This window comes from Oncorhynchus clarkii, chromosome 20 (genome assembly GCF_045791955.1).
Source record: "Oncorhynchus clarkii lewisi isolate Uvic-CL-2024 chromosome 20, UVic_Ocla_1.0, whole genome shotgun sequence".
Classification (NCBI taxonomy): Eukaryota; Metazoa; Chordata; class Actinopteri; order Salmoniformes; family Salmonidae; genus Oncorhynchus; species Oncorhynchus clarkii.
The window spans coordinates 47,624,728-47,646,659 of record NC_092166.1 but is presented as its reverse complement, the minus strand read 5'-3'; the positions used below and the strand labels follow the sequence as shown (position 1 = coordinate 47,646,659).

General features: G+C 43.7%; 1 protein-coding gene across 1 annotated transcript in view; it reads right to left on the bottom strand.

Annotated features, from left to right (window-relative positions):
• LOC139377464 (MAGUK p55 subfamily member 2-like) overlaps positions 1–21,932 on the bottom strand; it is a 63,527-nt gene that overhangs the window by 35,220 nt on the left and 6,375 nt on the right. The window lies entirely within an intron of this gene.

Genomic DNA, 21,932 nt, shown 5'->3' with positions numbered 1-21,932 from the left:
AGTGGACTGACTAGTGGTGTGTATTCATGGTTGCCAAGGGAAGCCAGGCTTCCCCCCAAAATTTAACTTTTTTATTATGGAAAATAAAATAAAGTCCATATCCCTATCCATGACAAATTTAGGAAAGGGACAATTTTAGATCCTGGGACTAAACACCTCCCTCTGCAACTGGATCCTGGACTTCCAGGTGGTGAGGGTAGGTAGCAACACATCTGCCACACTGATCCTCAACACAGGGGCCCCTCAGAGGTAAGTGGTCAGTCCCCTCCTGTACTCCCTGCTCACTCAGGACTGCACGGCCAGGTACGACTCCAACACCATCATTTAGTTTGCAGACGACACAACAGTGGTAGGCCTGATCACCGACAACGACGAGACAGCCTATAGGGAGGAGGTCAGAGATCTGGCCGTGTGGTGCCAGGACAACAACCTCTCCCTCAACGTGATCAAGATAAAGGAGATGATTGTGGACTACAGGAAAAGAAGGACCGAGCACGCCCCCATTTTCATTGACGGGGCTGTAGTGGAGCAGGTTGAGAGCTTCAAGTTCCTTGGTGTCCACATCACCAACAAACTAACATGGTCCAAGCACACCAAGACAGTTGTGAAAAAGGGCACGACAAAACCTATTCCCCCTCAGGAGACTGAAAAGATTTGGCATGGGTCCTCAGATCCTCAAAAGGTTCTACAGCTGCACCATTGAGTTGCATCACTGTCTGGTATGGCAACTGCTCGGCCTCCGACCGCAAGGCACTACAGAGGGTAGTGAGAACGGCCCAGTACATCATTAGGGCCAAGCTTTCTGCCATCCAGGACCTCAATACCAGGTGGTGTCAGAGGAAGGCCCTACAGAGGGTAGTGAGAACGGCCCAGTACATCACTGTGGCCAAGCTTTCTGCCATCCAGGACCTGTATACCAGGCGGTGTCAGAGGAAGGCCCTAAAAATTGTCAAGGACTCCAGCCCCCCAAGTCATAGACTGTTCTCTCTACTACCGCATGGCAAGCGGTACCGGAGTGCCAAGTCTAGGACAAAAAGGCTTCTCAACAGTTTTACCCCCAAGCCATAAGACTCCTGAACATCTAATCAAATGGCTACCAGGACTATTTGCATTGTCCCTCTTTTTATGCTGCTGCTACTCTCTGTTTATAATACTGTATATGCATAGTCACTTTAACTCTACATTCATGTACATATTACCTCAACTAACCGGTGCCCCCCCCGCACATTGACTCTGTACCAGTACCCCCTGTATATCGTCTCGCTATTGTTATTGTGCTGCTGTTTTTTAATTACTTGTTACTTTTATTTCTTATTCTTATCCATAAAAAAATGTAACTGCATTGTTGATTAGGGGCTCATAAGTAAGCATTTCACTGTAAGATCTACACCTGTTGAATTCAGCATTTCACTGAGAGGTCTACTACACCTGTTGAATTCGGCGCATGTGACTAATAACATTTGATTTGATTTGATTACCATTGTGGTTATGAAAAACATCTGACCCCGTATCAGTGGTTACTAGTAACTTCTACTAATTCCACCTCACTCCATAACGCTCTGAAGACAACGAGGGGCTAGAAGACATAAAATATAGAGAGGAGAGAAGTTGTGTATCTTCTCCATTACATGAGGATCAGTGTGATACAAGGTCAACAGTGACAAGTAGTTCTGTACTCACATCACTATAGAGACACTTCACAGTAAGGCATTCATTGTACATCAGACACAGCCTTGACAAGATAAATGGAAGTCACATAGGTACACTATAGACTTCTCTAAATTCTCAAGCATGCCACTTTTTAAGAGAAACACTATGAATCACATACACACATTATTATTTTTTTTATTTTTTTAACCTTTATTTAACTGACGGCCTTTACAATGACAGCCTAGGAACAGTGGGTTAACTACCAGATTTTTACCTTGTCATCTCGGGGGTTCAATCTTGCAACCTTTCAGCGACTAGTCCAACGCTCTAACCACTAGGCTGCCTGCCGCCCCGATTGACGGATCTGTTACCACATAATCAAAACGATACTGTTCATCTTCAAGCGAATACCGATTCAGGGTCTGTTGCGTAACCTATCATTTTTTAACACCTGTCCTATCATTACAGACCTCTCCTCAATAATAGAGACATTAGTGTAGTAATACACTATCAAATCAAATAATCACATTTTATTTATTTGTCACATACACATGGTTAGCAGACGTTAATGCGAGTGTAGCGAAATGCTTTTAATACACTAATGTGTCAGAGGAAACACCGTACACCTGACTACCGTGTCAGCATGCACTGTGCCCGGCATGCCACAGGAGTCGCTAGTGCGCGATGGGACAAGTCTGAGCCTGGACTCAGGCGACAGAGCCTAGACTCGAACCCAGAATCTCGAGTGGCACAGCTAGCACTGCAGTGCAGTGCCTTAGAGCACTGTGCCACTCGGGAGGTCCTACGGTAGTAATACTGACCCTTGACAGGTTCTGCAGCTTCAACACTTCCACCCCCAGCTGTCAGCAGCAAAACATGAGGATTAAAGATGCAGCCCTTGTCTTGATTTGGCTTTCACAAGACAGGAAGGAAGACAGGAAGAGAGGAAGGAAGGCCATAATTAAAAAACCCAGTCTCCATCTGCTTCCCTAAACAAAGAATTATGTGTGCAGTGGTGAAGGCTCGTTATCCCTCCCCTCTTCCCACCTAAACCCCTACTGTCATCTGGAGATCTGGAGCGGAGGTTGCCAGATTGGAGAACAGATCAAACTACCGACACGGCTTTTACAGGCCCTGTATAATTCTCTTTAATAACCAACACTCACCACAGTGTGCCCACTCTACACTTTTACAATAAATGTTGGTTCTACTACTTTGCTTCGGCTTCACACAGGGTTTGTTTACACTTTAGTTTACTGGGCCCTCCCTTGCTTCTCTCATATTATCGCACTCTCTCCCTCTCGCCTTTTCAGTGTCGCTATCTCTCCCTCTCTCTCTCTCCTCACATTTCGCCCTGTTCCTATTCCCGTCAGTTCCTACAATTCTGACAACATCATGTAACGTTGCATAGTCGGCTCTTTAAATGGATTGAATAAGATAATACGGAGAGCTAGCTGACAGACAGGGGAAATAAGTAGCCTAGCCATGCTTTTCGATGAGGTTTTCTGATGTTTTGGAATAGGTTTGATGTCTAGGCAAATTACGAGCGAAATGTGAAGCGAAAAGAGAATTGTATTATTCAGAAGGATTATTAAAAATCCAACTTGGCCTACTTCTTGTGTCTCGCTGCGTGTCAGTTGCCAGATCGGGTTGCCTCGCTCACTTTTCCTGACACACTACAACAAAAAGTGTAAGAATAAGTAGTTTCAAGTTTTATTAGTCGCTTACTTGCAGGTTCTTTCTCGATAATGCGGCAACAATAATAAATCATAAAAGATAAGAATATGCACATAAAGTAAATCGCTCAGTAGAATAGAATAAACATTTGAGCATAAGTATAATACAGGGAGGCACAATTTATAGTCCAATATTTACCATATTTTAGGGAAGGGGGGATTGAGAGGCAAGTGTTTAAAATTGTGCAGTATTTAGCAATCATACTGTAATAAGAGTCTGATAGCAGCAGTTGTGATGCGTTTGTTGCATGAACGTGTGTGTGTGTGTGTGTGTGCGTGGTGTGTATGCGCGTGCAGGCGGTCAGTTCAGTTCTGATGGCTTGTAGATAGAAACTGTCCCTGAGCCTGTTGGTATCAGACCTCATGCTCTGATACAGTCTGATGGCTTGTAGATAGAAACTGTCCCTGAGCCTGTTGGTATCAGACCTCATGCTCTGATACAGTCTGATGTCTTGTAGATAGAAACTGTCCCTGAGCCTGTTGGTATCAGACCTCATGCTCCGATACAGTCTGCCCGTATAAAAAAAAGATAAATAATAAATAAAAAAATAACACAAGGAATAAATTAACAATCAGTTACTATAGCTTGGCGACATACACGGGGTACCAGTATCGAGTCGATATGCAGGAGTATGAGCTAATTGAGGTAGATATGAACATATAGGTAGGGATAATGTGACAAGGCAACAGGATAGAGGATAAACAGTAGCAGCAGCGTATGTGATGAGTCAAACGATTTAGTGCAAAAGGGGTCAATGCACATAGTTAAATAGTTAACCAATAGCAACTGGACTAAATATTTGGCAATCTTAGCATGGTGGATGTTTCGTTGCCTATCCTCACCACCTGGGGGTGGCTTGGGGGTAGAAGCTGTTCAGAGTCCTGTTGGTTCCAGGCTTGTACCCCTTGCTATGGTTCCAGACATCATTACCACTTGTCATGGGGTAGCAGAGAAAACAGTCTATGACTTGGGTCTTCAACAATTTTTAGTGCCTTCGTCTGACACCGCCTGGTATAGAGGTCTTGGACAGCAGGGAGCTCGGCCCCAGTGACGTACTGGGCAGTACACACTACCCTCTGTAGCGCCTTGCAGTCGGAGGCTGAGCAGTTGCCATACCAAGCTGTAATGCAGCCAGTCAAGATGCTCTCAATGGTGCAGCTGTATAACGTTTTGAGGATCTGAGGGCCCTTGCTGAATCTTTTCAGCCTCCTGAGGAGGAAGAGGCGTTGTCCTGCCTTTCTATGCAACTGTTTTGGTGTGTGCGGACCATGATAATTCCTTAGTGATGTGGACACTGAGGAACTTGGCCCACTCCAATACAGCCCCCTAGATGTGGATGGTGGTGTGCTCGGCCACTCCATTTCCTGCAGTCCACGATCAGCTCCTTTGTCTTGCAGACGTTGAGGGAGAGGTTGTTGTCCTGGCACCACACTGCCAGGTCACTGACCTCCTCCCTATAGGATGTCTCATTGTTGTCGGTGATCAGGCCAACCACCGTCGAGTTGTCAGCAACCTTAATGATGGTGTTGGAAAAGTGTGCGGCCACGCAGTCGTAGGTGAGCAGGGAGTACAGGAGGGGACTAAGCATGCACCCCTGATGAGCCCCCTTGTTGAGAGGCAGCGTGGTGGATGTTTCATTGCCTACCCTCACCCCCTGGAGACGACCCATCAGGAAGTTGGATCCAGTTGCAGAGGGAGCTGTTCAATCCCTGGGTCCTGAGCTTAGTGATGAGCTTGGAGGGCTGGACGCTGAGCTATAGTCAAAGAACGAGTCAGCCTATAGGGAGCAAGTAAGTGGTGTCATGACAACAACCTCCTTCTCAACGTCAGCAAAACAAAGGAGTTGATTGTTGACCTAAAGAAGCAGAGGAGGGAACATGCCCCGATCCACATCAACGGGACTGCAGTAGAGAGAGTATGCAGTTTTAAGTTCCTCAGCATCCACATCACCGAGGACTTGTCATGGACCAACAACAAAAACAACTCTTGTCAAGAGGGAGCAACAGCGTCTCTACTTTCTATGGCGGCTGAAGAAATTCGTCATGCCACCCCCGGTCCTCTCCAAATACTACTGCTGCACCATTGAGAGCGTCCTGACCGGTTGCATCACGGCCTGGTACGGGAATGGCTGCTTCCATGACGGCAAGGCGAAGATGGTGAAGATGGCCCAGTACATCACTGGGACAGTGCTCCCACCCATCCAGGACATCTACATGACACAGTGCCTGAGGAAGGCATGCAGCATCATCAAGGACCCCACACACCCCAGCCATGAGCTGTTCACTCCCTTACCGTTGGGCAGACTGGTTCGGAGCATGAGGTCTGATACCAACAGGCTCAGGGGACAGTTTTTATCTACAAACCATCAGACTGTATCAGAGCATGAGGTCTGATACCAACAGGCTCAGGGACAGTTTCTATCTACAAGCCATCAGACTGTATCAGAGCATGAGGTCTGATACCAACAGGCTCAGGGACATTTTCTATCTACAAGCCATCAGACTGTATCAGAGCATGAGGTCTGATACCAACAGGCTCAGGGACAGTTTCTATCTACAAGACATCAGACTGTCTCAGAGCATGAGGTCTGATACAAACAGGCTCAGAGACCATGTCTATCTACAAGACATCAGACTGCTGAACACTTGAACTGAACTGACCACCTGTTCTGATTCTCCACACCTTAGCACAAATGTACTCACTCATGCACAGACCCACACAGACATACACAGACACATATTCAGTGGGTGTACAAACATTAGGAACACCTTCCTAATATTGAGTTGCACCACCTTTTGCCCTCAGAATAGCCTCAATTTGTTGGGGCATGGACTCTACAAGGTGTCGAAAGAATTCCAAAGAGATGCTGGCCCATGTTGACTCCAATGCTTCCCACAGTTGTGTCAAGTTGGCTGGATGTCCTTTGGGTGATGGACCATTCTAGATGAACACGGTAAACTGTTGAGTGTGAATAATCCAGGAGCGTTACAGTTCTTGACACACTCAAACCACTTATATCTTTTGAAAGTGTGGAACTGTGGGAAGCATTGGAGTCAACATGGGCCAGCATCCCTGTGGAACGCTTTTCACACCTTGTAGAGTCCATACCTCAATTAATTGTGGCTGTTCTGAGGGCAAAGGGTGCAATTCAATATTATGAAGGTGTTCCTAATGTTTTGTACACTCAGTGTATTACTCTACCAAGAACAGGCTCTACTAGTAGCTAAAAGGAATAGGTCAAGTAAATCAAGTCACTCTACCAATAAAAGCAGGAAGTTGTCAAAAAAAACGATTCTCACGCTTGACTTAATCCGGGTTTAACAGGGAAACAGAGTGAACATTGGGTCTACTACAGCAGTCAGTGGGATTACCACATTCCACCCGCTTCAATAACAATAACAGCCTAAAATGGCCGACAGACGGAGACTTGGCCGCTAGCCAATCACAAAAGGTACAACTATGTCAAATAATGCTCCCTCCTTGTCCATTTCTGCCCAAAACAACAGCATGAGGCCACAGGTGACCAGCCTGTGACTGTTAAGCTTCAGTTGATCTCACAGGGAAGCTGCTAAGGTCCCAATATGTACATCAATGGCATAACGAAAACCATACAGTGGGTTTACTGGGTTGTAATAACCTCTGTTTGCTTAAGAGAAACAGGTAGACATATTTAAACTAGAAAATACCTAAAAATATAATAGGTAGAGGGGACTGCCTTGAGTCACCCAGCATTCATGCATTATCATACTACGTGGTCACCTCAACAACAAAAAAAGCTGCACTGTTCTGTGTGACTGAAACATTCAGAGTTGTTGTTGTTTGTGGTTCTGGTATGGGAACACAGTGGGGAACATTAACCTCATAGTATTAGCAGAGGTTGCTATGGAGCTCTGTGGCTCAAGTGAGTGAGACAGGGATAGCGGCAGAGGTTGCTATGGAGCTCTGTGGCTCAAGTGAGTGAGCCAGGGGCAGTGGGTGTTTTTGTTGTGTAGTGACTCCACATAGGGAATATACTATTCTGAGATCTGTCTGTTGTTGTCATGCTATACATATGTCAGAAGAGTTGCCTAAAGTACATTCAGATCTCCAATATGGAGCACCTGACAACAACAGGATGTACTGTGGATATAGTTTTTTTAGAGGATTGAAGGATGTAGGAAATGCAGACTAATAATGTCTATAGACGAAGCTATGGCTTAAACATTTGAGTTTGCTGAAGAACTACACAGTAATTCACAGTGGCATGTCTTGAGGGTATTAACAGGTAGTGTTTCTGTAGGCTATTTGGGTAGTTTCCCAGAAATCCTCTTTGACTTTGCTCACTCTGAGTAAATCCATGAGCTGTTTGATATGACTGTAAGGATTGCTGTTAAATGGCTTTTTAGAAGTAAGTGCACTGCCATGGAGCGATTTATAAATCAAATACATTTCAAATGAACAATTACTGACACCCTAAATTGCCTAAATGGCAGTAAGACTTTTACAACATTAGATTTGACTGAGAAATGATGAAACAGTTAGAGGCAGTAGACATAAAATAAAAATATTCCCTGCTTTCCACGGAGTTGTGTAATTAAACTAAGGCCTCCAGTAAAGATGATGACTGCCAGTAGACAATATTCAGTAAATGTTTTGGAGTGGAGCTTATTCTTGAGTGGTATGTCCCTGATTAGCAATTTTTGATGGAACATTCACTTTTAATCACTAGCTTTCATTATTGTATGTGCTGTGTTTCTGAACTTGGAACACTTGAAGAAAAGCCTTAAATTCCCACTTTCAACCAACATCTAGACTACATCAAATATAATTCAAAATGCCATGCAGCACAAGAGGTATTGTAATTATCAATATAGCCAGCCTAGTGTGCAAATGGAGTTGTAGTTTGTGAACAGAGTCTCGAGAGTTGAAGTCAACATTCACCCAGTGACACAGTAACTTCACTGTGTCAACTGATTTGCAGTACATGTGCATGCAGTGTGTGTGTATCTGTGCGCATTTGTGTGCAATGCATGTAGACAATATACAGTATGTGTGTTGCATATTGTAACAGTTAAGATATTTCCAACACCCCTTCCCTGGAGAACACAACAAGCCCTCTGAAGGGCCTACAGTATAGCAGCCATTGACACCACAACATCTCCATGGTGATGGTTGTTGCCTCAGTCTACGTGCCTCAGGGCTCAGACCTCATTATCAAGCTGAAGGTCACCAGCCCAGACAACAACCAGTGATATTTAGCTCCCATTATATTTAATCCTAGCATGTCCAGGATAAAACAACAGGGTTGAACAACAGGCTTATTATATGATGGCTGTCGGGGAAGAAACAATGAAAAAGGTGTGGTGTAGACACACTTTGTTCATTTCTATAATGACAATTATAATATATAATCACATGTCAATAGCAATATGATCTGGCATTACATGACAGAGATGAAGACGTCACCATTGTCACCAAACCATCATTGGGTCATTGAAAATGGCCACATAAAACCCGGGTATTATTATCATCGTTAACAAACCACACAATCAGATCAGGATGTAAGACTGTCACCGTCAGTCCAAAACACTCAGCAGTCACCCTTCTATGGCACCACACTTCTATTCCTGACAGCCTAATCATACATGAACTCCCCTTACTCATCGTCAATGGTGCTGAAGCCTGCGTCCCAAATGGCACCCTAATCCCTTTATAGTACACAACGTATGGCCAGATCAGGGCACTATATAGGGAATAGGGTGCCATTTGGGACGTACACAATGATGTCTTTCCTGGGCCATTACGGAATGTGCATATCATTGAGTATTTCAATGTGACAGGTCCTGGTACAGAGAGGGCAGAGAGAGAGGGATGTTGTTTGAAGGTTGTGTCTGTCTCCGAAACTCCCAAACGTGACCGCTCTGAGAAGTGCACTGTTGCATATGAATCCCCGCATAGCAGCTCCCATAGAATACACAATGCCCTGGGTAGGAGGGAGGTCCTGTGACAGTGTTGCAGTAGGAGGTAGGTGAAGGAGTCAGGTGCAGGAGAGCAGAGATGTCTGAGATGAGAACTTTTAATAGGCAAGTCCACCAAACACAGGATCGGTGATGGCTAGTAGGCCGGCGACGCCGAGCGCCGCCCCAACAGGGAGAGGAACCACCTTCGGTGGAAGTCGTGACAGGTCCTCAATGAAGGACTAATGTGAATGTACTGACAGACTGTGTAGTTCATAGGACTGTGTTGTCTGTCACATCAACTTGTATTGGAAGATGCTGTACATCTCGATCTCACTGTGTTATACAGCAGTATGCACCACGTGCATTATCTTATTCATTCCTCATTCACCTCTCTCTTGCTGTTGATATAATGTATATAATAACATACACTGAACAAAAACATAAAAGCAACATGCAACAATTTCAAAGAGTCCTGATTTACAGTTCATATATTGGCTCATCACGCTCTAGTGACACCTTGTGGCGGGCCGGGCGCCCGCAAGCTGATTCTGATCGTTAGTTGTTCGTTTGTTGAACAGTGCTTCCTCCGACACATTGGTGCGGCTGGTAGCCGGGTTAATCGAGCAGTGTGTTAAAAAGCAGCTCGGCTAGGCGGATCATGTAGCTGGGGCGGCAGGGTAGCCTAGTGGTTAGAGCATTGGGCTAGCAACCGAAAGGTTGCAAGTTCAAATCCCCGAGCCGACAAGGTACAAATCGGTCGTTCTGCCCCTGAACAGGCACCCACTGTTCCTAGGCCGTCATTGAAAATAAGAATTTGTTCTTAACTGACTTGCCTAGTTAAATAAAAATAAAAAATGTTTTGGGGGACGCATGACTCAACCTTCGCCTCTCCCGAGCCTGTTGGGGAGTTGCTGCGATGAGAAAAGATTGTAACAACTAATTGTGGAGAAAAGGTAGGGCCGTTGACCAGAAAGCTAGTCAGTATCTTGTGACCACCGTTTGCCTCATCCAGTGCGACACATCTTCGCATAGAGTTGACCAGGCTGTTGATTTGTGGAATGTTGTCCCACTCCTCTTCAATGGCTGTGCAAAGCTGCTGGATATTGGCGGAATCTGGAACACGTTGTCGTACACATAGATCCAGAGGATTCCAAACATGCTCAGTAGGTGACATGTTTGGTCAGTATGCAGGCCATGGCAGGACTGGGCTTCCAGGAATTGTGTAAAGATCCTTGCGACATGGAGCTTTGCATTATCATTCTGAAACGTGAGGTGATGGCGGCGGATGAATGGCACGGCAATGGATCTCATCACGGTACCTCAGAGCATTCAAATTGCCATCGATAGCTTATCATAACCCCACCGCCACCAGGGGACACTCTGTTCCCAATGTTGACATCAGCAAAGTGCTCACCCACACTGCCCAATCTGGCCGGTACAGTTGAAACTGGGATTCATCTATGAAGAGCACACTTATCCAGCATGCCAGTAGTCATTGAAGGTGAGCATTTGCCCACTGAATTCGGCTATGACACCGAACTGCAGGGTGGTCAAGACCCTGGTAAGGACGACAAGCACACAGATGAGCTTCCCTGACAGTTTGTGCAGATATGATTTAGTTGTGCAAACTCACAGCTTCATCAGCTGTCCAGGTGGCTGGTCTCAGACGATCCTGCAGGTGAAGGATGTGGAGGTCCTGGGCTGGCATGGTTATAGGTGGTCTGCGGTTGTGAGGTGGCTGGTCTCAGACAATCCTGCAGGTGAAGGATGTGGAGGTCCTGGGCTGGCATGGTTATAGGTGGTCTGCGGTTGTGAGGTGGCTGGTCTCAGACAATCCTGCAGGGGAAGAAGGATGTGGAGGTCCTGGGCTGGCGTGGTTATAGGTGGTCTGCGGTTGTGAGGCCGGTTGGACATACAGCCAAATTCTCTAAAAAATAAGTTGCAGGATGCTTATAGTCGAGGAGAAATGCTTACTAAAAGGGATGTAAAAAATGTGTGCATAACATTTTAGAGAAATAAGCTTTTTGTGTGTATGGAACATTTCTGGGATCTTTTATTTCGGTTCATGAAACATGGGACCAACACTTTACATGTTGAGTTTATATTTTTGTTCAGTGTATTATGATAGTCAATGCAACACATCCTGTGAAAGCTTCATGTTCCATTTTGACCCCTATCCATTTGTACAGCGATACATTTCCTTAGTGGCTGTGATTTCAGTGACTGAACATATTTCTTAATTTCTTTATTTTGTTATTTTTCTGGATTATGTGTGTATTGTTTTATTTTTTATTGCTATATTATACTGCACTGTTGGAGCTAGAAACACAAGCATTTCGCTGCACCTGCGATTATCTGCAAATCTGTGAACGCTGCCAATAAACTGTTATTCGATTTCTATGACCAACAACAATCACTGCAAACAGCATGAACACGCATGCAGTAGAGTTCTCACAATTCTATATGTATTGCGATTCGATACTGTGATTTTATTACCATATCTGCTGCAGAGAAACAAGAAAGCCATGAGAAAACAAGTTTTTAACAGTCATGGAAATAAAAGTTCTTAAAAGCAATTAGTTGCCTATTTTAAAAGAATATGGCGAACAAGCTATGTAGGTACAGCCAACTAGTGCAAATATAACATTGCAATATTGTCAAACCGATACAATATATCGTCAAAAATAATATCCCGATATGTAACTATCATTTTTTCCCCAATCACTAATGCAATACATAAATATTTAACACCATCAATTATGGATATAATGTAGACGAGCACTTCCCCCACACACTCATTCAGCTTTGTCAGGCACAGCGATTTACTGCTAAAGGGCAGCCATATTTGTCATAAAGAGTATAATGTTTTTTATCACAGAAATACAATCTAATAGAGTGATTCTATTTCTATGGCCATTTGAGGGCTGTGTTAAAAGTACTACATGTTTTCTCTCTGTGGACTCTCATTTTCCCCTAGTCATAATGGACATTGGATCAATACATAGTTTAGCTAGTATGTAATAATTACACTTTATCAATGGTCAAATTAAGGACAGTAATGCCATACAACAATAGAAGTATTCCCACATGCTTGAGATTCTGCTGTTTTTTATTTCTGACATCGGGTGAAGACAGATTCCCACCTCACAGCAATGAGTCTCACACATCCACACCCTATTGGGATCTCATCTGTCTGTACCTACTGTATCTATAGGTAGGTAATCATTCTCACTCACACTTCACTTCTAGACCAATACATAAAACGACATCCAAGAAGTAAGTGGAGCACATCCATAGATGAGCCATAGAATCCAAACCCTCATCCCTTCACCGTAGATGAACCACAGAGTCACAACCATATAGTCCAAACCCTCATCCATTTACTGTGACCCCAATCACCTTTAGTATCACCTCAGCCCTCTGTCCTTACCTTCCCCACTGAGTTCCAGGCCCTCTAGGGACATGACAAAGTCTTCCTCCTCCTCCTCCTCCTCCTCCTCCAGGGAGAGTCTTCCAAACAGGCTGCCAGCCATGTAGACCACCCACCGACGACTCATACACTCACAACTGAGAAACTCCTCTCCTCCTCTTTATCCTTCCCTTCCACAGAGCGCCTCTATCTCTCTTCTCTCTCTCTCTCTCTCTCTCTCTCTCTCTCTCTCCTGCCAATACCTACAGCTCCTGAGAGCTGCCAAGGCTGATTGAGCCTCTCCCTCTGAATGGAAGCCTCTCAGAGGAGAGAAGGAGGGGGAGATAGAGAAAGTGAGGGGGGGTAGAGCGATGCTTCTCTAGAGAGACAACACGAGAGAGGTGTGATGCTTGGAAATGGGGAAACGAGAAACAATAATCTTCTACTACCGGCCACTACTCAGTATGTGTGTGTGTATGTGTGTGTGTTGGGAAAGAGACCAGGGGGGCTGAGAGAGGGATCTTCTGATTGGAATTTATACCTAGAACTTCCTTCCTGTTTAGTGACATCACCACAATTCACCACCCATTGGATGTGTCCTAATTAGAGGTATTCACAGGCCCACACAAGACCCTACCTGGGACTCAATCATCCGGGTCCAAAAATATTTTCCTTTATGTCAGAGTCGGGTCCTGTTTGTTTGTCATCTGTCCTCGGGTCTATGCAACTACAGCTAATATACCAAGAACGGACCCAACCACGGCTCTGCCTAGCCTATAACATACACTGAACCAAAATATAAACGCAACATTTCAAGTGTTTCATGAGCTGAAAAAAAAGATCCCAGAAATGTTCCATACGCACAAATAGATTATTCTCAAAAATAAATTGCACAAATTTGAATACATCCCTGCCAGTGAGCATTTCTCCTTTGCCAAGATATTCCATTCATCTGACAGGTGTGGCATATCAAAAAGCTGATTAAACTGCATGATCATTACACAGGTTCACCTTGTGCTGAGGACAATAAAAGGCCACTCTAAAATATGCAGTTTTGTGTGTATATATATATACAGTGGGGCAAAAAAGTATTTAGTCAGCCACCAATTGTGCAAGTTCTCCCACTTAAAAAGATGAGAGAGGCCTGTAATTGTCATCATAGGTACACTTCAACTATGACAGACAAAATGAGGAAAACAATTCCAGAAAATCGCATTGTAGGATTTTTAATGATTTTATTTGCAAATGATGGTGGAAAATAAGTATTTGGTCAATAACAAAAGTTTAGCTCAATACTTTGTTATATACCCTTTGTTGGCAATGACAGAGGTCAAACGTTTTCTGTAAGTCTTCACAAGGTTTTCACACACTGTTGCTGGTATTTTGGCCCATTCCTCCATGCAGATCTCCTCTAGAGCAGTGATGTTTTGGGGCTGTTGCTGGGCAACACGGACTTTCAACTCCCTCCAAAGATTTTCTATGGGGTTGAGATCTGGAGACTGGCTAGGCCACTCCAGGACCTTGAAATGCTTCTTACGAAGCCACTCCTTCGTTGCCCGGGCGGTGTTTTTGGGATCATTGTCATGCTGAAAGACCCAGCCACGTTTCATCTTCAATGCCCTTGCTGATGGAAGGAGGTTTTCACTCAAAATCTCACGATACATGGCCCCATTCATTCTTTCATTTACACGGATCAGTCGTCCTGGTCCCTTTGCATAAAAACAGCCCCAAAACATGATGTTTCCACCCCCATGCTTCACAGTAGGTATGGTGGTCTTTGGATGCAACTCAGCATTCTTTGTGCTCCAAATACGACGAGTTGAGTTTTTACCAAAAAGTTATATTTTGGTTTCATCTCACCATATGACATTCTCCCAATCTTCTTCTGGATCATCCAAATGCTCTCTAGCAAACTTCAGACGTGCCTGGACATGTACTGGCTTAAGCAGGGGGACACGTCTGGCACTGCAGGATTTGAGTCCCTGGCGGCGTAGTGTGTTACTGATGGTAGGCTTTGTTACTTTGGTCCCAGCTCTCTGCAGGTCATTCACTAGGTCCCCCCGTGTGGTTCTGGGATTTTTGCTCACCATTCTTGTGATCATTTTGACCCCACGGGGTGAGATCTTGCGTGGAGCCCCAGATCGAGGGAGATTATCAGTGGTCTTGTATGTCTTCCATTTCCTAATAATTGCTCCCACAGTTGATTTCTTCAAACCAAGCTGCTTACCTATTGCAGATTCAGTCTTCCCAGCCTGGTGCAGGTCTACAATTTTGTTTCTGGTGTCCTTTGACAGCTCTTTGGTCTTGGCCATAGTGGAGTTTGGAGTGTGACTGTTTGAGGTTGTGGACAGGTGTCTTTTATACTGATAACAAGTTCAAACAGGTGCCATTAATACAGGTAACGAGTAGAGGACAGAGGAGCCTCTTAAAGAAGAAGTTACAGGTCTGTGAGAGCCAGAAATCTTGCTTGTTTGTAGGTGACCAAATACTTATTTTCCACCATAATTTGCAAATAAATTCATTAAAAATCCTACAATGTGATTTTCTGGATTTTTTTCCTTCTCATTTTTTCTGTCATAGTTGAAGTGTACCTATGATGGAAATTACAGGCCTCTCTCATCTTTTTAAGTGGGAGAACTTGCACAATTGGTGGCTGACTAAATACTTTTTTGCCCCACTGTATATATATTATATTAGCCACATGCTTTCTTGAGTAAGGCAGCTCCAAAATGCAGGTATTTAAGCCTAGCTCAGTGCTTTCTGTGGTGGTGGGGCAGCCAGCGGAAAATACAGAGCGTAGGGGCTGGTAATGTTCTCTAGTTGCGCCATCATTGGCTTAGTGTTCTGTCACTAATGGGGACACAACATCACTGCAAAATCTACATGGAGAGCTAGAGAGTTCAAGCTCCTTTGGGTGATGCCATAGATTTAAAATAGAAGTGCCTGTCCAAGAAGGCTCAAGGTCATTGGCCACGGATAAATTGACGTCAAATCATGTTTTATCTACCATAGCTTTGATTGGACTGATCATGTCAACATCATACTTTCAAAATCTTAGCTAGCAAGCTAGACAAACATTCACCATCATTAATCATATTGACAATCTACTGGCAAATCATTTTCAACCTTGTCATATGAAGGGAAATTAGAGATACAACCTCTCGGTGCTCATCGGCCATAAACATTACACAACTAGTCGGAAATTGCAAATTCAACAATGAGTGGTTTGGAACGATTCAATGGCTAACTGCAAGCATCTCAAAGCAATTACTATTGTGCTTCCCCTGCCTGCTATTCAGTGGAGAGGGTGTGTTGTCCAAGTCTGGGTTTAGGGACTTAAAACATATAGACAACACATAAAGACAAGGCTGCTAAACTCGGATGACTGGGGAAATCAAAGTTGTGGCTTCGCTAGACACCACATATAGACAAGCCATCGACCTTCACAACCAATAAATGGAGGAGAATAGGTGCGCGCTTGCCAGAATTATAGCATGCATTAAATTGTGTGGCAATTGTGAGACAGCACTGAGGAGCCTGTTTGTACAGCAGTTCTGACTTGGTGGTTCCCCACTAGTTTTAGAGAAAATGTCATCATCGAATATTGTAACAGCTTTCATTGCCTGCTTACGCGCGCGCCCCCATTGTAAGAGCTTTCATTGTCTGCTTATGTGTCCCTGTTAATTTAGCCGACTGTTCGTACTTGATGTAAATGGAGAATACTGTAAGAACGGCCCATGTTCTGAATTATGTCGCTGTCCATTTCAAAAGAGCTAAACAAATAAGCATATAGGAAGGATACTGTTCTGACTTGGTAGTGCACATGTAGCCTACATCGTGTTGTAAAGAAATGTCATCATCGAATATTGTAAGAGCTTTCATTGTCTGCTTATCTGCCCCTGTTATTCATCCTATGATTCTGACTTGGTGTACAGTGAGAATACTGTAAGAATGGCACATGTTCGGAATTATGTCGCTGTCCATTTCAAAAGTGTTGAACGAATATGCGCCATATAGGCTACATCCGTCTCAACTCGCTCAAGTCTTAATCGAAATTACGGCTTGCCTCTTAACCTGCTTACCATCGACCATCGACCTGTGCAGCCGTCTTCATCGACCTTGCCAAGGCTTTCGACTGTGTCAATCACCCTATTCCTATCGGCAGACTCAGTAGCCTCGGTTTTTCTAATGACTGCCTTGCCTGGTTCACCAACTACTTTGCAGACAGAGTTCAGTGTGTCAAATCGGAGGGCATGCTGTCCGGTCCTCTGGCAGTCTCTATGGGGGTGCCACAGGGTTCAATTCTCGGGCCGACTCTTTTCTCTGTATATATCAATGATGTTGCTCTTGCTGCGGGCGATTCCCTGATCCACCTCTACACAGACGACACCATTCTGTATACTTCCGGCCTGTCCTTGGACCTTGTGCTAGCTAACCTCCAAACGAGCTTCAATGCCACACAACACTCCTTCCGTGGCCTCCAACTGCTCTTAAACGCTAGTAAAACCAAATGCATGCTTTTCAACCGTTCGCTGCCTGCAGCCGCACGCCCGACTAGCATCACCACCCTGTATGGTTCCGACCTAGAATATGTGGACATCTATAAGTACCTAGGTGTCTGGCTAGACTGTAAACTCTCCTTCCAACTTCATATCAAACATCTCCAATCTAAAATCAAATCTAGAGTCGGCTTTCTATTCCGCAACAAAGCCTCCTTCACTCACGCCGCCAAACTTACCCTAGTAAAACTGACTATCCTACCGATCCTCGACTTCGGCGACGTCATCTACAAAATAGCTTCCAATACTCTACTCAGCAAACTGGATGCAGTTTATCACAGTGCCATCCGTTTTGTTACTAAAGCACCTTATACCACCCACCACTGCGACCTATATGCTCTAGTCGGCTGGCCCTCGCTACATATTTGTCGCCAGACCCACTGGCTCCAGGTCATCTACAAGTCCATGCTAGGTAAAGCTCCGCCTTATCTCAGTTCACTGGTCACGATGGCAACACCCACCCGTAGCACGCGCTCCAGCAGGTGTATCTCACTGATCATCCCTAAAGCCAACACCTCATTTGGCCGCCTTTCGTTCCAGTTCTCTGCTGCCTGTGACTGGAACGAATTGCAAAAATCGCTGAAGTTGAAGACTTTTATCTCCCTCACCAACTTCAAACATCTGCTATCTGAGCAGCTAACCGATCGCTACAGCTGTACATAGTCTATCTGTAAATAGCCCACCCAATTTTACCTACCTCATCCCCATACTGTTTATATTTATTTACTTTTCTGCTCTTTTGCACACCAATATCTCTACCTGTACATGACCATCTGATCATTTATCACTCCAGTGTTAATCTGCAAAATTGTAATTATTTGCCTACCTCCTCATGCATTTTGCACACAATGTATATAGACTTTTTTTTCTACTGTGTTATTGACTTGTTAATTGTTCACTCCATGTGTAAACTCTGTGTTGTCTGTTCACACTGCTATGCTTTATCTTGGCCAGGTCGCAGTTGCAAATGAGAACTTGTTCTCAACTAGCCTACCTGGTTAAATAAAGGTGAAATAAAAATAAAAATATGCCATAGTTCGTACATCTGAATTGTTATATTGCTTATATAGGTCTATCTCATTAGTATTGTGTGTCTTTGGCTATGCCAGATTAAGTGATATGACATGCTATTCTATAAAATCCTTTCTCTGTAATTAATATTACCTGATTGAGCTAATCATGTAAATGTAATTAACTAGAAAGTCGGGGCACCACGAAATAATATTTATAGAGCAGTTATCTTCCGAATAAACTCTTAAAGACCTAGTAATATTTTACATCAATAGCAGTCAATATTAATCGTCACCTTATTTCAGTCTCATCTGAAAGTTGTAAATTCTTGGTTATCTTCACGCACCCTGGCTAACAAGTTGAATCAGCAATGCAAAATTGGGTTTAATTATTATTATTATTATTTTTTATTTTATTTTATTTTTTTACCCCTTTTTCTCCCCAATTTCGTGGTATCCAATTGTTGTAGTAGCTACTATCTTGTCTCATCGCTACAACTCCCGTACGGGCTCGGGAGAGACGAAGGTTGAAAGTCATGCGTCCTCCGATACACAACCCAACCAAGCCGCACTGCTTCTTAACACAGCGCACATCCAACCCGGAAGCCGGGCCAGTTATCTTTGTTTTCTTTATTATTTTGGTTAGGTCAGGGTGTGACATGGGGGATTTATGTGTATGTCTGGTCTAGGGGTTTTGTATGTTTATGGGGCTGTTTCCTTTCTAGGTAGTTTTGTATGTCTATGGTTGCCTAGATTGGTTCTCAATTAGAGGCAGCTGTCTATTGTTGTCTCTGATTGGGAACCATATTTAGGCAGCCATATTCTGTGGGTACTTGGTGGGTGGTTGTTTCCTATCTTTGTGTCTTCTGCACCAGATAGGACTGTTTCGGGTTTTGCCACGTTTGTTGTTTTGTAATTGTGTTCATGTTTAGTTTCTCTTATTAAAAACCATGAACACGCTGCATTTTGGTCCTCCTCTCCTTCCCAGGAAGAAAACCGTTACAAATATATTCGTTAAAGGTCCAATGTAGCCATTTATTTCTCAATAAAATATCAAATTTCTGGGTAACAATTAAGTACTTTACTATGATTGTTTTTCATTAAAATTGTCAAAAAATATATTTAAAAAATTATTCTTAGGAATGAGCAATTTATCAAGCAAGAATTTTGCCAGGACTGTCTGGGAGCGGTCTTAATGGGATGTCACTCCATCCCATTTCAGGGGGTCTTTTCAAACAGCTCTTACACTAAAAGAGCATTATCATCAATTAATATACTTTGACATACTGTGTAGTGGTGACCAAGAGCTAATAAAATTCTGGTTATGGACACATCTGCCTGGTTCTTGCCGGACCGCCTGTAGTGGGCCGGAACGAGGACAAGTCAGCTTAAGTCAATAGCAGGTGATGGTCCTAGCTCTCGCCGAAATTAGCGACAAACAGTTTTTGTGGTCCCACTTTAACCTAATGCAATTATAAAGGCTTTATATAGCATACATACAGGTTTTATAATCAATGCTTCACAAATCATCTATAAGTGTATATCGTACTACATAAATGGGGTATGAACATAGTGCGTTATGTCAGATTTTGCAAATAACCTTTCAGTGGGAATTGTTATGTCACCCCTTTATAGACCATTTAGAATACAGCCTTCACTATGCAGTGCTACATGTGCTCTGACTATTAACTACATGCTGGATTTGAAAGCACTTATTCACCAGAACATAACACATGCAGCTCTCTCAGGGGTGAAAAGAGCACTGTGATCATTTGATTGATTTTTACATAGAAAATGAGGTGACCAGACGAGTAGGGAGAAAACACATCTTCTGAAGTTGACAAACAATGGTTAAAGTGTCTAATGTTATGTACAGGAACAAGACATTTTCACCACACCCACATACTTGAGTAGATGTGTTTTTCATACGCTTGATATGTGAAGCATTTATGTAGTAATTATGAAATGTTTATGTATGCTATATAAAGCTTTTAATTGTACTAGAGTGGGACCCCGTTTTTACATGGTCCTTGGAGACAGATAATTGACTGAAAGGAAGGTGTTGTGGCATTGCATGCATGTGTAGTGACTGTATGCATCCCTTGTTGGACTTGCTGTCAGAAGCCTGCCTCTTTGAGTGATTGGACCTGCATCTCCGTCCCTGCACTGCTTTGGTGGTGTGTGTGTCAGGGGGGGTTGGCTCCAACGCCCTCGTGCCCGACAGCGTGTTGAGTGATGGCATAGGTAGCATTAGAGCTACCCCTCCCCCAATCCACAGTATTATTCCAACCTCATAATTTTAAAATATATATAAAACACAGGAAAACAAATGTTTGACTGCACTGGGCCTTTAACCAGAAGAGCAACTTGGCTGATAAACAAGTTTTTGGTTCCAACTGTTTGGATCATACTGAAATAAGCTCACATAGTTCCTGTCAAAAACTCCAAACTCCACACAGTTGTCAGGATATTAATTTTCCACTGAGCAAACAATTTCTGTACTAACAGCAATCTTATAAATACATTTTTATCAGGTTTTTGCATTGTTGGACCTTGTTTGTTTATTGAAATCTGTCAATAAAACTCATGAATACAACTGTTTATGTCAAATAGTTTTGTGTTCTACTTGTAGCCCTGGTTGTCCTGAAAATAAAAAGGTAATTGTGAGGCTAAATATAAGGGCTGGACATGCAGATAAATTAAAGTTAGATAAGTTAGAGTCTCGGGACTGATAGGGTTAAATTCCCTGAAGGTTTTGCCATGCTTTGTACCCATTTTGTGACCTGATTTCTGCCTATCTGTACTTGCTATTGGACAGGGACAGGGCTCAGGGACAGGGCTCAGGGACAGTGGCAGAGACAAGGACAGTGAGAGGGAGAATGACATAAACAAGGACAGGGACAGAGACAATAAATATCATACTCATTTATCAATCCACTGGGAGGGGAAGTGAAGGAGAGAAGACGAGAGATGGAGGAGAGGGAAAATTGAGCTGTTTTCTTTTTATATGGTTGGATGAATCAATCTATTACCAAAAGTTGTATGGCCTCTGATGGAAAACATAAGTATATCGTGAGTTTGAGCAGGACGGAGAGAGGAGATGAATTTACTCTGATGGAAATTCAACTCCCCTGAGATAAATTCATCTCCTCGGAGATATTGATTGTGCATTTATCAGGGATCAATGTAAGACCCAAGCTGTCAAAGTGACATTGTTTATAGTAGCAACAGGCAAAGACGGGTCAAGGCAGGCAGGGGTCAAAAATCCAGGGTGAGGCAAAGGTACAGGACGGCAGACAAGCTAAGGGTCAGGCAGAGAGGTCAGGCGGGCAGGTACAGGGTCAGGACAGGCAAAGGTCAAAAACCAGGAGGACGAGGAAAGAGAGGCTGGGAAACAATAGAAGCTGGCAGGAAAAACGTTGGTAAGCTTGAACGAACAAGACGAACTAGCGAACACAGGTATAAATACACAGGGGATAATTGGGAAGATGGGCGAGACCTGGAGGGGGGTGGAGACAAGGACAGGTGAAACAGATCAGGGCGTGACAGCACTACATTTGTTTAAAAAAATGTCCCGCACATCAATCTATTTTTGTAAACTAGCCTAAGGGGAAGTCCCCCGACTGGA